Raw genomic sequence first — 15,316 nt, 5'->3', positions numbered from 1 at the left:
CTTCATAGAGGGCCACTTGCACACTGAATATTAATGCAAAATGATATCAACAATCTATATGGACTATAAACATAGGTACCTAAGGTCTCTTTGTTCCCTAATTGAACAATTTTCTTTTGAAGTCCATAACTTCCACCCATAATTTTTTTCTTTCCATAGTCATCAAAAACTCTCTGAGCACTACATAATGGAATAGTTTTGGTCATTAGATTTTTTTTTTAGTGTTAGAATATGATGCTTGAAGCTAGACTTTATTGTGATACAATTAAATGGTCATAAACTTTACATACGAAATTATATTTTCAATTTTGAATAGGCATCAGAGAGAATTTACAATGTATTACATAGTGGATGAGGTTGATTTTCACTTGGATGAGTAGGGAGAGGAGTTTACCAATATGGCATTTGCAGGAGCTTGAAATTTGAGGTGTGACTACATGAGCATTCTAATGTTTTTTTGGGCACAAACTTATGAGATTCCACATTGTTAAGACCAACATCATAGTATGGCAAGTTTTCAAATTTGATACTTTCTAATACATGTTTATAAACACTTTCCATGCTTGGGCTTTGGTGGTGATAGATACATAGGTTGCCTTTTAGTTTGAAGGTATGGTTGATATGGATGTAAGATTAGGAGTCTAGTTTTAGTGGGATTTCAGTATAGATACAATGATGATTATGATTACAATGTCATGTATATATAGGTACATTTTAGCATTGACATGACATATTCATGTATGTGATTGATTGGTAGTGGTGTGGTTCAGTGTTAGGAATTTTTCCTTATCTCTTGGATGCCTTTTTTTTTCTTAACTAAGGATAGTCATATATGGACTTGTTTGACAAATCAGATATCTAGTTGATTTGATGTTTGAGTCTTAAATTCCACAAGATTATCTTTTTTGATATATTGTTTTAAAGGTTACATATGTGATATGAGTTATGCAATTTTTGGTTATGTGCAACTCATTGATTATAGTGAGATAACTCAATGTGGGTTGTCTATATCCACAAGATTGATTCAATGTTGATGTAGATTTTTTTTTTATTCAATGTTCATGTAGACTTTGTTAGTTTCCCTTGTTTGTGACTATTTGTATATTAGTATACTGCATTGGGATGAACTAATGGATTATCAGAGTGTCTAGATAGTCAATTATTGAGACTTGTAATGGCAGGAATTTACTAAGTACAAAATATTGGTGCAGTGTAGTATATTGATGCACTCAGCTCGATTGGGCAACTAATCCTACACAGAGTAACCTAATGTCCTAAGAAGAGGCTCATTTAATTATTGACCAAGGATGTATCTACTTGGATGATGTTAGCACTAAATGTGAAGAAAAGGATTCTCAAGCAATCTATCAGTTTTGTAAAAGAAAATACTAACTAATGAAAGCATAAACAATATTGAAACAAAATTCTATTTGTACAATAGTTGTTGTGGGTAACTTGATGAGTGACTCAGCAGTGGCTATGGGTAAACAATATAATGACTCGACTACAACCTAAACTTTTAAAGACTAAATATATTAACAAAACTTATGAACTAAATAAATCATACCAATTACTTTAAAAGAGTAATGTTAATCTAACTAATGCTTGCATAAATGAAATTAACTAAAAAGAAGAGAGAGAGTTGAAGAGAAACAAAAACTCCAAGGAATGAAATGTTTAGTACATAAAAAGCATGAGAGCATTCAAGAACTTAAAAATTAAGCCATTATACCTTGGATCTTTTGTCTTCTCCCTTGGTTGAGGTCTTGATGAAGTTGAAAATGTGCCTCCTTCTCCAACTTGTTTGGATTATCTCTAAGATAGGTTGTGGATTTCTCTCCACACACAACAACAATGGTCAAATGGATGGAGGGATAATAGATGATTGGAAAGGAATGGAGGATATGGATGTCTAAGATTGACTATAGTGGATGCACAAAGGATGATTTCAAAAGCTATACTAGCAGCATGAGATGAGATATGGGATGAAGGAGAGGAGACCCCAATTTGAGAGAGGATGAATGGACAGTTGAGATTAGTTTGAAATGAAGGGTCGAGATTGAAGGAAATAGATGAAGTGGACTGAGAGGATATGGTGTGCAGATCAAGAGATTTGCCATAAAGGAATTTCTTGTCTCCACACTCCACAATGTACATGGGGAAGAGATCCCCAAGTAGATTGGAAAACAAAAGGAATTTCTTGTCTCCACACTCCACTCTCTGTTTGCGTCAATGGTGTATTGACCTTATGAGTGTTTCCCACAAAAGGGATAGTGTTGGAGTATCTTGGAGCTTGCTGAAATATGGACTGGCCATGTAGTTGTGTACCATAAGTCCCACTAGGTGGTGTATAGTATACAAATTATGTATTGACATTCAGCTAAGTTGAGCTAGTTATCCCTTGATTCACATTTTTGCCACTGTAGGTGGATCCAACTGAAACTGAGGGTTGAGTTATACTTGCTAAAACAGTGTTTTGAGCTATGGTAGCTTGCATTGTTATGTTGGGTGTTGTCTGAGATGTAACATTAGTACTTGCTGATGCAACTGTTGACGGTGTTGAAGTTGTAGTCGCTTGAGTATTTTGAGGTACACCCTGGGTTGATGTAGCAAGTGTTTCTTGAGTTTGTATAACAATAGGTACTTGAGGAACATTTTGATTCAATGTCACACCTAGCGGCAATATAGCCAAAATGTCCACCCCTGGAGGTAACTTGACCCCATTTTGGACTAAGAGTCAAGATTGCGAGATATATGTCTCTATCATTATTGATGAGAGCGTTGAGAATCATAAGCATTGCAGGATCTTGTTGGGCTACTTCCAATTATTCTTTTGTCAGATTATGTTGTATTTCATCAATGGGAGGCATCCTATTTGTGTTTGTTGATAAGGTTGTGGGTCTCCGACCTAGTGTTTGTTGATTTGTGGACAAGTTCATATTCCATGTTGGGTTAACTAAAGGGTCGTTGTTAGGTTCCATCTGATGTTTTTCCTTTTGAGCACGTGTTAATGGCATGAATGTTATTCCAAAGTGATCTTGACTCTTTAAGACTCTCTAAAATGTGAATGCAAGACTCAACTAAATGTAGCTAAGTATGCTTCTAAGACTTTCTAAAGACTAAAATGCAGACAATGCAATCTATGAGTGAAGACTTACTATTAATGATTTTAGAATTCAAACACAAGGTTTTCAGCGTATTGCTGAAATGCTTCTAGTTATGCCTCTTCTTTGATTTGATTTTTGAGGTCTATGTCAATTTGTACTGACTTCCTAACTTCATCATCTATGATAGCTTGGACTATGTCGTATTGTTCTTGATCAACTATCAATTCCTCAGCAAGAATATTTAAACCATCAATTATTTATAATTGAACATTATTTGGCCCAAGATTGGGTTGCTCAAATGGGAATTTATCATCTCCTTTCAGACCCATATGCTAAAGATTACAATGCAGACTATGTGGAACCTAGGAATGATTGACACGTTGCTTTAAGGACTCTAACAAGGATTTACAAACTTTGTTATGGTCTTTTCAACCAATTGTCTGATGGCTTCCTTTTGAGCTGCCTTTTTTTATCTTTTTCATCAAGACAGATAGATTTCCGGATCTCATTGTCTATGACCGTTTCAACTATGTCATACTAGGCACAATTAACTTTTAACTTCCAAGCAAGGTTGTCCAAAGTATCAATTATTGCTAATTGGTCGTTGTTTGGCCCAAGATTGGGTTGCTCAAATAGAAATTCGTTGTCTCCTTTCAGACCCATGTACTTAGGTATGTTTCTAAGACTCTAATGCAATACTGAATTCTATATGAGTGGACACAAACTTGATTGAAGACTACTCTTTTGTGATGTGAGGACTTGTGTAAGATGAGAACACAAAAGGATTATGCATGAACTATATGCCTGGGACCTAAGATCACTTGAAAATGACATGTTTTCCATCTTTGGATTTTGCAAAATTTTGATTTAAATGTGGATATTGAAACTTGACCTTGTTGATGTTGACACTTGACTTTGTTGAGGTTTTGACCTTGTTGAACTTTGGTATTTGCAAAGACATGGTAGCAAGTAAAGAAAACAATCTTAAATAAAGAGAGCACTTGTTTGAAGGAATTTTTCAAATCCCCATGACTGTTGAGATCTTTTTCAAGACCCCATTTTGTTGTCAATAGTATTTTTGGCAATTTGACATCACATCAATCAGACTCCCCTCAAGTAAAAAGGTCACAAGTATTACCATAGCCCACATCTTGATACTCCGTCAGCTCAAACAACCCTATCACACCTTAGGGTGCACCCACTTTTTTGCCTTTTTCCGGAAATTAGACCAAAGAAGATTGCTCCTCAATTGGCACGTTATCTTGGGAGATATATGGTGAGTGTCTTGGGAGCGGGTTCTTCCCCACCCTTGCACTGTGATAATCCAAGTGTCTAGTTACTGACTCGGTTGGGCCTCTATTGCTATGGTTTTTAATCATGCTTGTGTTCGAAGATACTCTTTAAAGTCGCGCAAGCACGATTGAGGCCTATAGCCCAACAAAGTACTAAGCATGATGTAGTCACGCAAGCGTGATTGAGACCTCAAGGCCCTACAAAGTGCTTGATATGCGATAAACTCAAATATGCTCTGTCCCCCGAGATTTTCATCTCAAAAGGCGATTTGATTAGAGTGAGTTAGAATGCTTGTCTTTAGCCGTACTCACTTGGGTCGTTCCCTTCACACCAGCCTTTATGGCGCCCTAAGGGCAACTCGGGAAGGCAGGCCCTCTAAAGGATGTAAGTACAAAAATTAAATGAAAGCATAAAAGAAGAGAGTCTGGTTTTCTGATCACCCATTGAAGGGGAGAGCATAATACCTATCACTTCAAAGACATGTAAAACAAAATTCTTTTTATCCTTCAATTGCAATGATTTTCTATTCTACACAAGTATGGTGTAATGCCCCTACCCTATTCGGCCTTGTAAAACCTGTTTGACCTTGGTTGACTTCCTATGTGGCATTCTTGAATGGTTGGTTAAGCGTGATGCAAGGTTGTAGATTAGATAATATAAATAATTGTTCATACCTATTATTGTGCTTTTGCATCGATTCTTATGTAAATGTAGTTGTTTCCTAATTCTTGTTATAAATCTCGAGCTAACGCCTTCATTGAATATGTATATGTATATGTATGCTTGCGTGATTCATGGGTGCAGGAGATTGCAGGTACAACACTGCCTAGGGTGAGGTTCATCTCCTTCGGGATTTGCAAGGTTGAGTATACCTCCTTCATCCTTAGAATTTGGATTTGGTGATCATAAAACTCTCGTCTTGCCTTAGCCATGATCAGGTGAGAGTCGTGTGTGGTCCGTAGGGTTTCCTTTGTCGTTTGGGTTGCGTGTCATGTGATTGGTGGACTTTCTTGGTTTGTGTGCCATGCGTGTGGGGAATGGAGTATTTTAGCTTAAGTATTTAAATTGAATTAATGTGTTCATCTACGCATTAGTAGTTGAGGAATTAAAATAAACAGGTTTCCTTCATAAGATTAGTCATTTATTTAAAAGATCGCTTTATTATGTGTAGCGAGTTTAATTTAATAGTTAATTTTAAGTAACGAGTTTAATTAGTTTATGCGTTTTTTAAAAGGAAACATTTAAAGTTAATTGAAATATAATTAATCTAACCACTTTTGCATTTTGGAAAAGAAAGAGTAAATTTTATTATTTAAAGAAAATTATTTCTAATTTGTAAAGTTGATATAGTATAAAAGATTGATTTTTGGAAATTTAAATTAATCTAAATGCTTTACCCTGGTCAATAGTTTTGAAATATAATGTAGGCCTAAATTAATATTGAGAAATTAAAATTTAAAACTAAATAAGAGATAGAAGCATTTTAATTTTAATTAGAAAAACGAGTTAGATTTATTGAGTAGTGGAAAGGAATGATTTCCATTTTCATTTTTCTTTTATTTAAAAAATGCTTAAATTTGAAATTAGAAATTAGGTCAAAAAAAAAAGGGGGGGATTCTTTTAACCTAGGTTGGGAAAAAATTTTGGGGGGATCATTATTTTTTTTGGAAAAAAAAAGATGGATTTTGACAGCAGCAGATTTGGGCTCATCATCAAAATTCTTCTCGGAATGCGTTTGAAGGTAGGAATCTTTTCATCAATTTGATTAAAATGTTTTTGTATTTTTTTCTTGCTTGCAATATTGGTTTTCAGATTTTCCCATTGTTGTCTATGAGTAAGTTTCTTGTAGAAAATTGGTAAAGCTTAGCTTTTGCTGGATCTTTGTGTGGAAAATGGACTACAAATACTGTTTGGATTTGGAGGTTATTCATCAATCTCTTCTATTTGTTTTGAAACCCATAACATTCTGGAAAAAGAGAAAAAAATAAAAAATGATTGTGACTGTAACAAATGGAAAAATGGGGGTTTTTACGTTTTTGGGTATTTCGTTTATGGGTATTTTTAAAAAAATAAAAAAATAAAAAAGAATTTTTTTGTTAAGTCGAACTAGTTCATATGTGAAAAAATAATATAGCTCAACCCGCCCCTCCCCACGGCGTCGTCGCAGCTCCTCCCGGTTCCCACACACAGTGGGGGTCGGAGGGGATTGCGTCTCCCATGGAGGCCGCAGCTCCTCCCGGTGCCACTGTGTGGGGAGCCGAAGGGCCTGCGACCCCCATGGCGGGTGCAGTACCCCGACACCACTATAAGTGGAGGCCGAGGGGCCTGCGTCCTCCATGGAGGCCACAACCTCTTCGGCTAGGGCACGACCGCCCTAGGGTTTCGCCACCTAGGGTTGGCCGCCCTCTAATTTTTTTATTGTTTTTTTTTATATTTAGTATTTTATTTAAAAGTTAAAATGTGATTTGGAGTTTGCTTAGTATAGAAAAAAAAAGGGAGAATGCTTAGTAATATAAGTTTATTATTAGTAATATTTTATATTATAAATGTGAGTTGAAACGTTTATTTTAGTAAGTAATGTTTTAAATAAAAAAAAAAGAGGATAAATATATATAAAAAATATATATGCTAATATAGATAATATCTATTTAGTATATATTATTAATATTGATTTTTTTAAAAATTCAATACAATGACTTTCATTATAATTACAAATGTTGAAATGTGTATTTAGTTTTTTATTTCATTTAAGTGGGAAAATATTGGGACTCATGTTTAGGTGCTAATGAGTAAATCGAATGGTGGTATTAGTCTTTAATTTTTAAATGTATGCAATAGAAGCTTAATTTAGCTCGGAAATGATTTTCCCATTTCTTTATTCACTCTTAATGTATTTTGTTCTTATATAGTAAAAGGGTAATTTTTGTGTAGATAGAGAAAGGGCTAGATTATTTTTGTAAAACCAACTTGTCATTGGTGTTTATCTAAGGATTAAATAATTTGTTTAGATGCTTAAGCCAACTTGAGAAAATGTTGTATTTACCCGTTAACGCTTGAGCATGGCTTAATATTTTGGTAATCATTATGTCTATAATAATAGCACGTCCTTGATAGGTATGTTAGGTCCATGTCGTCTGGTTGCTTTTGTCTGGTCATAGTCGGTCAAGTCTCCATTTAGGGTACCGATAGTTAAGAAATCCTTGTTTTTGCTTTGATGTATTTAGTAGGATCCGCTTCAAAAGGGATCATTATGTAATTATCGACCGAGGTGGTTGTTGTATATTGGTTGTGTTTGCCTAAGTGGCAAAGATGTAAAAGACATGTAAATTATGTATTCCTAACGATATTAAATGTCAAGGGGGTCTTGCAATTGAGCAAACCCGGAGATGTAGCCCTCTAGGGGTGAACTCTGAGATCATATCCGTGTTATGCGATGCCTTGTCTCTTTTATTTCATACTTTAAGTTATCATGTATGGTTGCTTTTCATAAGTGTATAATGGAAATTTAATGAAGCTAAATCAAGTGCATAAAATTAGTTATCTTGATAAATGTAGTAGTCTGGTTCATAAAACATTGTAATTATGATTATGGAAAAGTATTTTGTTTATGTTAATTAAAAGAAGTAATAGTGGAAAGAATCTCGCTAGGTCACCATTATTGGATTAACTTGTTATAAAGCTTATAAATTGAACGAATGAGAATGGGAAACAAAGTTAGAATTAAAGTCGTAATTTCTAGATTGAAAACTAAAGGATGAACCTCATATAGGTATTTACCTTTTTATCTTAGTAAATGAGCATCGTCATGTTAGTTATATTTCACTATACTGGATGAATTTATTTAGTTATTTATGTTTTAATCTTAACAAATAATCTTTACCAGATCAATTTTATAAATGGGTGAATTGAACTAGCTATCCATATTATAACCCTAATAAATGAATTTCTTATGATTGCTAAAATTGATCTGAAAGGGAAGGATTCATTTAGTTATTTATATCTTAATCTTAGCAAATGTATCTCTTCATATTAACTTTATTTTAACTAAAAAGAGTGACACACATTAAATTAGTTAAATTCTAATCCTAATGGAAGAACGTCACTATGTACTTATGTTTTAATCCTAAAAGAATGAATATCATCTTGGTAACTATATTTTAATTAAAGGGATGAACTCATGTGGCCCTAATACATTTTCACCTTAATGAATTGAGCTCCATCTATTAGCATTATTTAAACTTCAATGAAGGAACTCTATGGCTACTTACATTTTATCCTCCATAAAAGAACTACGACTCATTAGTCGGTTTTGCTTAAAATCAAATGAAGGAACCTCGTTCTATTAATTGCAGTTTAATCCTAAATGAATGAATCTCATTAGGCATACTTTTAATTATAAAGGATGATAGCAATCGTGGGTGGTTACCTTTAACCCAAATGAACGAACTTCGTTATATTAGTCGTATTGCACCTTAATGGGTGGACTCTTAAGTTAATTATGTTTTAAAGTGCATTGAGTAAATAACCTCGTGCTAGCCTCCTATCCATTCAAATAAATGAACACTTCCTAAAATTTTAAGATGTCAATTTATCGAACATATATATATATGTGTGTGTGTGTGTGTGTGTGTGTGTGTGTGTGTGTGTGTGTGTGTGTGTGTGTGTGTGCGTGTGTGTGTGTGTGTATCTTAAGCATTATCTCATAATTAAGATATCCAGCTTATTGGATCAATTGTCGCGAGTTGAGTTAGGTGTAAGGTTACATAATTGCGTTGGGAAACTCCTTAGGTTCGTTTAGCCTTCCGTTGTGTTATCTAGTTTTAGATAACTCCAAATTATCTTAATGTTGTAACTTATTATTAACGCTCGTAATTATTATTATAAAAAATATATATTTACACTCTATTTGAGTGTTTTTAACTTAAACCCTTTGGGGTTTCCTGGTGGGGCATTACATATGGTGTTCATTTTTAATCCTCATAGCAATTGTGAAGTAAGGAAAATAATTTGTTTTGTTCTTTTTAATAGCACCAAAAGAAAGTTTTCTACTCTAATCCTGCAGAGGAAAAGAACGTTAGTAGACACATGGTGGGCTATCCAGCCTATCTTTCTCTCAGTTACAGAGCTCTGTCTTTTTGCAATTAGAGAGTAATTCTGACAAAAATCAAGAAAACAGAAAGACGGAATGAAGAAAAACTTAAATTGCAATTGTGAATTACCTTCTGGGCGATTGTGGATTACCTTCTGAGCAATTGTGAATTAATATACTGTCAATTGTGAATTACTGTGATAGCAATTGTGAATTGATGTATAAGCAATTGCGTAGCATTGTCATGTCAATTGCGGATCAGTTAAGTGGCAAAAAAAATAATTTAAACAGATTTAAAAGACAAAAGAGAGAATTTTTATTCTGCAATAATGTTACTCCAGATCACGCGAGCCATCACATCAATGTCATCATAAAAGTTGAATCTGGCAAGGAATTGATGAGTATTTCTATGGTATTGAGTGATTTCCTCTCCCTCTTCAATTTTACGAAGTTGTCTTTTTGCCTTTAGTAGCCCTTGGTATGTTCTTTGTTGTCTTCTATAATGTCTTGCACTCTGGTACCTGAAATTTTGAAAGTCACCTTTCCTACCATCAGATTAGATACATTTTATGCAAAAAGGTGAATTTTCCAGAATTTAAAAAAAAATATGGGTTAGGTGCGCAAAACCAAATAAATAAGAAACAACAAATAAAAATTGAATTTTTGGCCCTTTTCTGGCAATTGCGGTGAATTTTAGCAATTACGAGAGATTGTGATAGCAATTGTGTGGGATTTTAACATCAATTGCAGATAAATATTAACAATTGTGAATTTATGTGCTATCGATTGTGGACCTGTATGTTCTGGGCTTGTACGGATCTGCAAAATCAAACAAAACAAAAATTAAAGGTTAGATTTGATCCTTCACGTCGGGTTCACCAATTGTTTCCATGCTTGAATGTCGTAAATGCTGAAATAGGGAATAAGGACGATCACAAGATCCTTAACTATCAAAGCAATTTCAAACACAAATCAATGAAATGAAATTCATAAATGAAAGAATTAAACAATTATCCTAATTGAAAACCCCTTCAATTGCATTGTAGCTTCCATTGTTCTTCTCCTTAGTTGTTGTTGAATGGCTCTCAAGTATTGCACTGATTTTCTGCATAGATTAGCAACTATTTTTGAAGACTATGATTTAGCTTGAAGATGAGGAAAGGGATTGAATTTATAGATTTTCAACACATAGAAGGTGAGGATTTGAACTCAAGTGTTGATTGATAGTGAACTGAAATTGATTGATCAGTGAACTTAATAGATTGATCTATTAACAGAGTTGATTGGAGAGTGAACTCAAATGATTAACCAGTAGACTTAATAGACTAGTCAGTTGACTAAATTGATTGAGAGATAACTGATTAGATGGATTAGAAAATTGAAATGATTGATTAGTCATAAAAAGTTGATTATGAGTGAAAATGGGAAATTGAGGAGTTAACTAATTAGTCAACTGATTTGATCAATTAGTTTGATTTCAACATGTGTTGTAGGATTTTGAAATTGAATTTGATTTTCATTTTGAATTTGGACTTTTGAATGCTAAAATGCACATGAAATTAACTGAAATTCAGATGTTGTAAAATGTTAATTTGGGAGAAATGAAATTAATTGAAATGATATGAAATTCGAATTTGGGGAAAATGAAATGAAATTAATTGGAATTAGAATTTGGGGAATTAGAGGAATAATTAATTTAAATAATTATTTAAACATTAGAAATGGAATTTAATTAAATAATAAAGATTATTTAACTAAGGAAAATGAGACAATTAATTAAATAATTAATATGTAGAAGAGGATTAATTGATTAAATTGATTTGAGAATAGAAATTGAATAATTAGCAATGTTAAATGTGATAATTAGAAGAACTAATTAGTTTAATCAAATAATTAAAGAATTACTTAATTAAGTAGACAAATAATTAATATGCGATCATTGAAACATTTTTAGGTGTCTATAGCTAATAATTGGATGGTTGGTTATCTCTATCCACTCTCTCCTTGCCTTTATAAGTAAAGTATATGTACATAAATTACATTATCTCAATCAAGTTATTCTCTCATTGGTGAAATAACATTGATGGATTCCTCACATGTGTGAAGGTGTGTTTGCAGTTTGTGCTCCTAGATTTGGTGGACATCACAAACATGGTATCAAATTAGACTATCTATGTTTCCTTTTGTTTTGAGAGTTTTCACCAGTTTTGTTGAGGTTCCGGGAGTCTTCAGATTGGCGACATATTAGCACCATTTCATTTGGTGCATCTTCGTTCTTTCATATTTGATTCTCAGTTATATTAATCTACAGTTTCATTTGTTATGTTATTTTTGTTTTTGGAGTTTACTGTGGGGTTATTGGACTTGGATATTGAACTGTATTGGCACTTTCAAGCCCTAGTGTGAGTGATGATTTGATCACCATACTATTGTTTTTCACTATGCAATAATTCATTATTAGTGGCTTTCTTTTTTATCCTCTGTATTGTTTTTTCTTGCGGATCATATCTTTGGTAGGTGTCATTTGTATTGGCATGGGTATATCTGCAATATCACCCTATGTTTTCCATGCAATAGTGATTTTTTATATTGGTTTTGGCGCATATCTTGTATGCAAGTGTCGTTGTTTTAAACCAGTGATCCAACTTAAGATGCATTTGGTGTATACTGGCTCTGTTTAGGTCGATGTCTTAAGATTGTCGGTGTGTAATCTTTATTATAGCTTGAGCTTGACTCGCATACTAGCTGCAAAGAGCGCATTAATATTTAGTCGTGTTTATTTGTTTTCTAATTTCATTTTCTTTGTCAAAGCAAACCTTGTATTGGCAAGTTATTCTATAGATCAACTTTTTTAAGATCTATTGTTATTATTTCTGATCGGGCTTCCTTTTATTTCATCAGCAATTATTGGAATTGGATCGGGATTTTTCTATTTTTCTGCTGGTTGCATTGCATTGTATTGTGGTTTGTTCTTGATTAACATATTTTGATCGGAGTTTCACTTCTGGTTGTGGCCTCTTCTCTAGTACAAGAACAAAATAAAGATTCTAGCTCTAATGAGAGAGTTAGGGATCCTCCTTCACAACAATACACCTAAGTCCAAGACCTCTTCAAAAGAGGAATCATCCAAAATGAAGAAGATGAAATGTTCTCATTGCAAGAGAATAGGACATCATGAGTATAGGTGTTATAGAAATAATAGGTGTTTCAGAAATAATATTGATGAGCTCTCACACCTTTAAAAGCACCACATCTTGTTTCCCTCATTAGTGTCTCCTTCTTCTTCTTCCACTTCTCAATCGGCGGCATCTTCATCTACATAGTCATGGAACTTATAACTTGTTAATGTGATGGAAGGTAAAGCACTCCTAGCCTCCACTATTCCTAAAAATGGGAGATGGCTTCTTGATTCAAGTGCATCTCATCATATGGCATCTTCTATGGATGTGTTATCTTATTTTGAGCCTTGTAACTCACCTAATATTTTGATGGGTAACAATACATACATGAGGGTTTGTGGGAAAGGATCTATTGATATGTGTTGGGGATACTTTAATGATGTTCTTTGTGTACCCTTCTTGACCACTAATCTCCTTTCATTTTATCAAATTACTCATGGTGCACAAGGTAAGAAAGTTAGTTTAAACCTAATCATGTATACATCAGAGATATGGGGACTAGAGATATCATTGCTATAGAAGTGGTGGATCATGCATCATGATTGTATTCTTTTTTTTTCATTTTTCTTTTGACATTGATGCTCTTTTTGTTGGTGTTCCCACCCTTCCATCAAGGGTGGCTCGTGTTTGTGAGGAGAACTTTGGTCACCTGAACCATGGTTTTCTTAAAACTAGTGTTGGGCTTCCTCCTCCTCCACCACCTACTTATTCATATTTGAGTTCAACACTTGAGTAGGTTGACCATAGTGTTCCATATCTTTCTTTGTGGGATGAATATTTGGTAGGTATTTGGGACTTGTTTGTGGAGTCTCATCCTACGGATTTGGGAGACATACTTGTGGGCATTTCAACCCTATTTGATTACATTTTGAGCATGATTTTTTATTCATCTATGTCTTCTTTGGAGATTGATATTGATGAATTTCCGGTCCCTTCACTCAATTTGTCACATTTCTTGGTTGAGTTTGATTATGATTATGTGGTGGCTTATTCAAGCTTGGAGACTCCTAGTCCATTTTCAGAGATTTCTAATTGGAGAGTTCTTTCATCCTTTCAATTGGACATAGAGTAGCTTCTTCATCATTCAGTGGACTATGTTTCTTCCTAAGGGGAGATGTGTTTCCGACATTAGATCATCTTTCGTTTCTAGGCATACTTCATCGACATTAGAGCTTCTTCATTATGGGGAGGATATCAGGTCTCTCTTTTTCCTTCCTATGGGAGGATCATTGATTGTATATATATGATGTATGTAGCCCTTGGGGGTTCTTAGTAAGTCCTCCATGCATCATCTTATTTGTTTTGTTTTCCTCTTTTGGAGAGGACTTTTGTCCTACTAGATTTTATCCTTTTCTCCGCTTTGTGAGTGACTTCATTTCATTGCATTGCATTCCCATTGTACATGGGTATCTAACATAGTTTTGTAGTTAGGACCCATCTTGCATCTTTCTTTCATATTGCATAATAATGTTCTTCCTAAGTTGCACTTAAGGGGGCTCAATTGTTGGAGTAAATGTGATTTTACCCATTTACCTATGCTTATGTTTACTTAGATAAGCAACATTACATTATAAGTTATTAGTATAATGTTTTAAATGTATTTAATAATTGTTGTTGGTAGTTGGATGGTTGGTTATATCTATCGGCTCTCTCCTTGCCTTTATAAGAAAGGCATGTGTATGTATTGTATCTTCTCAATCCAGCTACTCTCATTAGCGAAATAGCATTGATTGCTTCTCTCATTTGTGAAGGTGTGTTTGCATTTTGTGTTCCTGGGTTTGGTGGACATTAGCAACTCTTGTGATTAAAATTTTATAGGTTGTATGCATTGTTGGCACTATTGGCACGAGTTTACTAATGTTGTTGATACTTGGGAGGCATGGATGCTTGGATGTATTAACATACATATGGGTGATATTTCTAGTCATGTGTGTTTTCTTCCTTTGATATCAACTTGGATCTTTTGTTATCACTTGGTTTGATGGTTATGTTATTCGGATAAGTGGCATGTTAGAGAATGAGAGTTTTTTCTTGAGATGGTGGTCACTTTGGTTTTATTGCAGGTATTTTGATGGGGCACAAGAGCATGATAGAGAATGTTAGGAAAAAAGTGTACAATTTGCACAAGAATGAAATATTTTAATTGTCGAAAAAATATTTATTTGTGTACATTCATGTGATATGTTTAGCCACATTGAATATTTATTTGGATTCACTTATAAAGTTGTATGTAATTATATTGATTAGTTATTTTATGTGTGAAAAATGATATAATTAAAAATATATATAATTATGAAAATTTAATATCAAAAAATGAGGGGTCGTCAATGGTTTTATATACTCATTCTTTTGAGGCGCGTGATTTTTTCTTACCATTTGATCGTATTTGTGTGGGATTGAATCTATAAAAGCAAGCACATGTTTAGTAGTTAAGGTTGGTTGGGTGAGTAAGCTATCATTGTATTGAGTTTCTCTTGAAAGTGCATATGTGAAGCATGGAAAGGGATGTGTAATTACATGTTTGGATGCATGGGGAGTGTATTGAAAAAGATTGATGTTTCAAAAATATTTGTGAAAATTCTTTAAATGCATTGTAATGTTTCATTTTTGAATAATACAGAGTGTGGATGTTTTTTGAGTCTGGATTT

The sequence above is a fragment of the Cryptomeria japonica genome, chromosome 8, assembly GCF_030272615.1.
Source record: "Cryptomeria japonica chromosome 8, Sugi_1.0, whole genome shotgun sequence".
Taxonomy (NCBI): Eukaryota; Viridiplantae; Streptophyta; class Pinopsida; order Cupressales; family Cupressaceae; genus Cryptomeria; species Cryptomeria japonica.
This window is presented reverse-complemented; position numbering follows the sequence as displayed.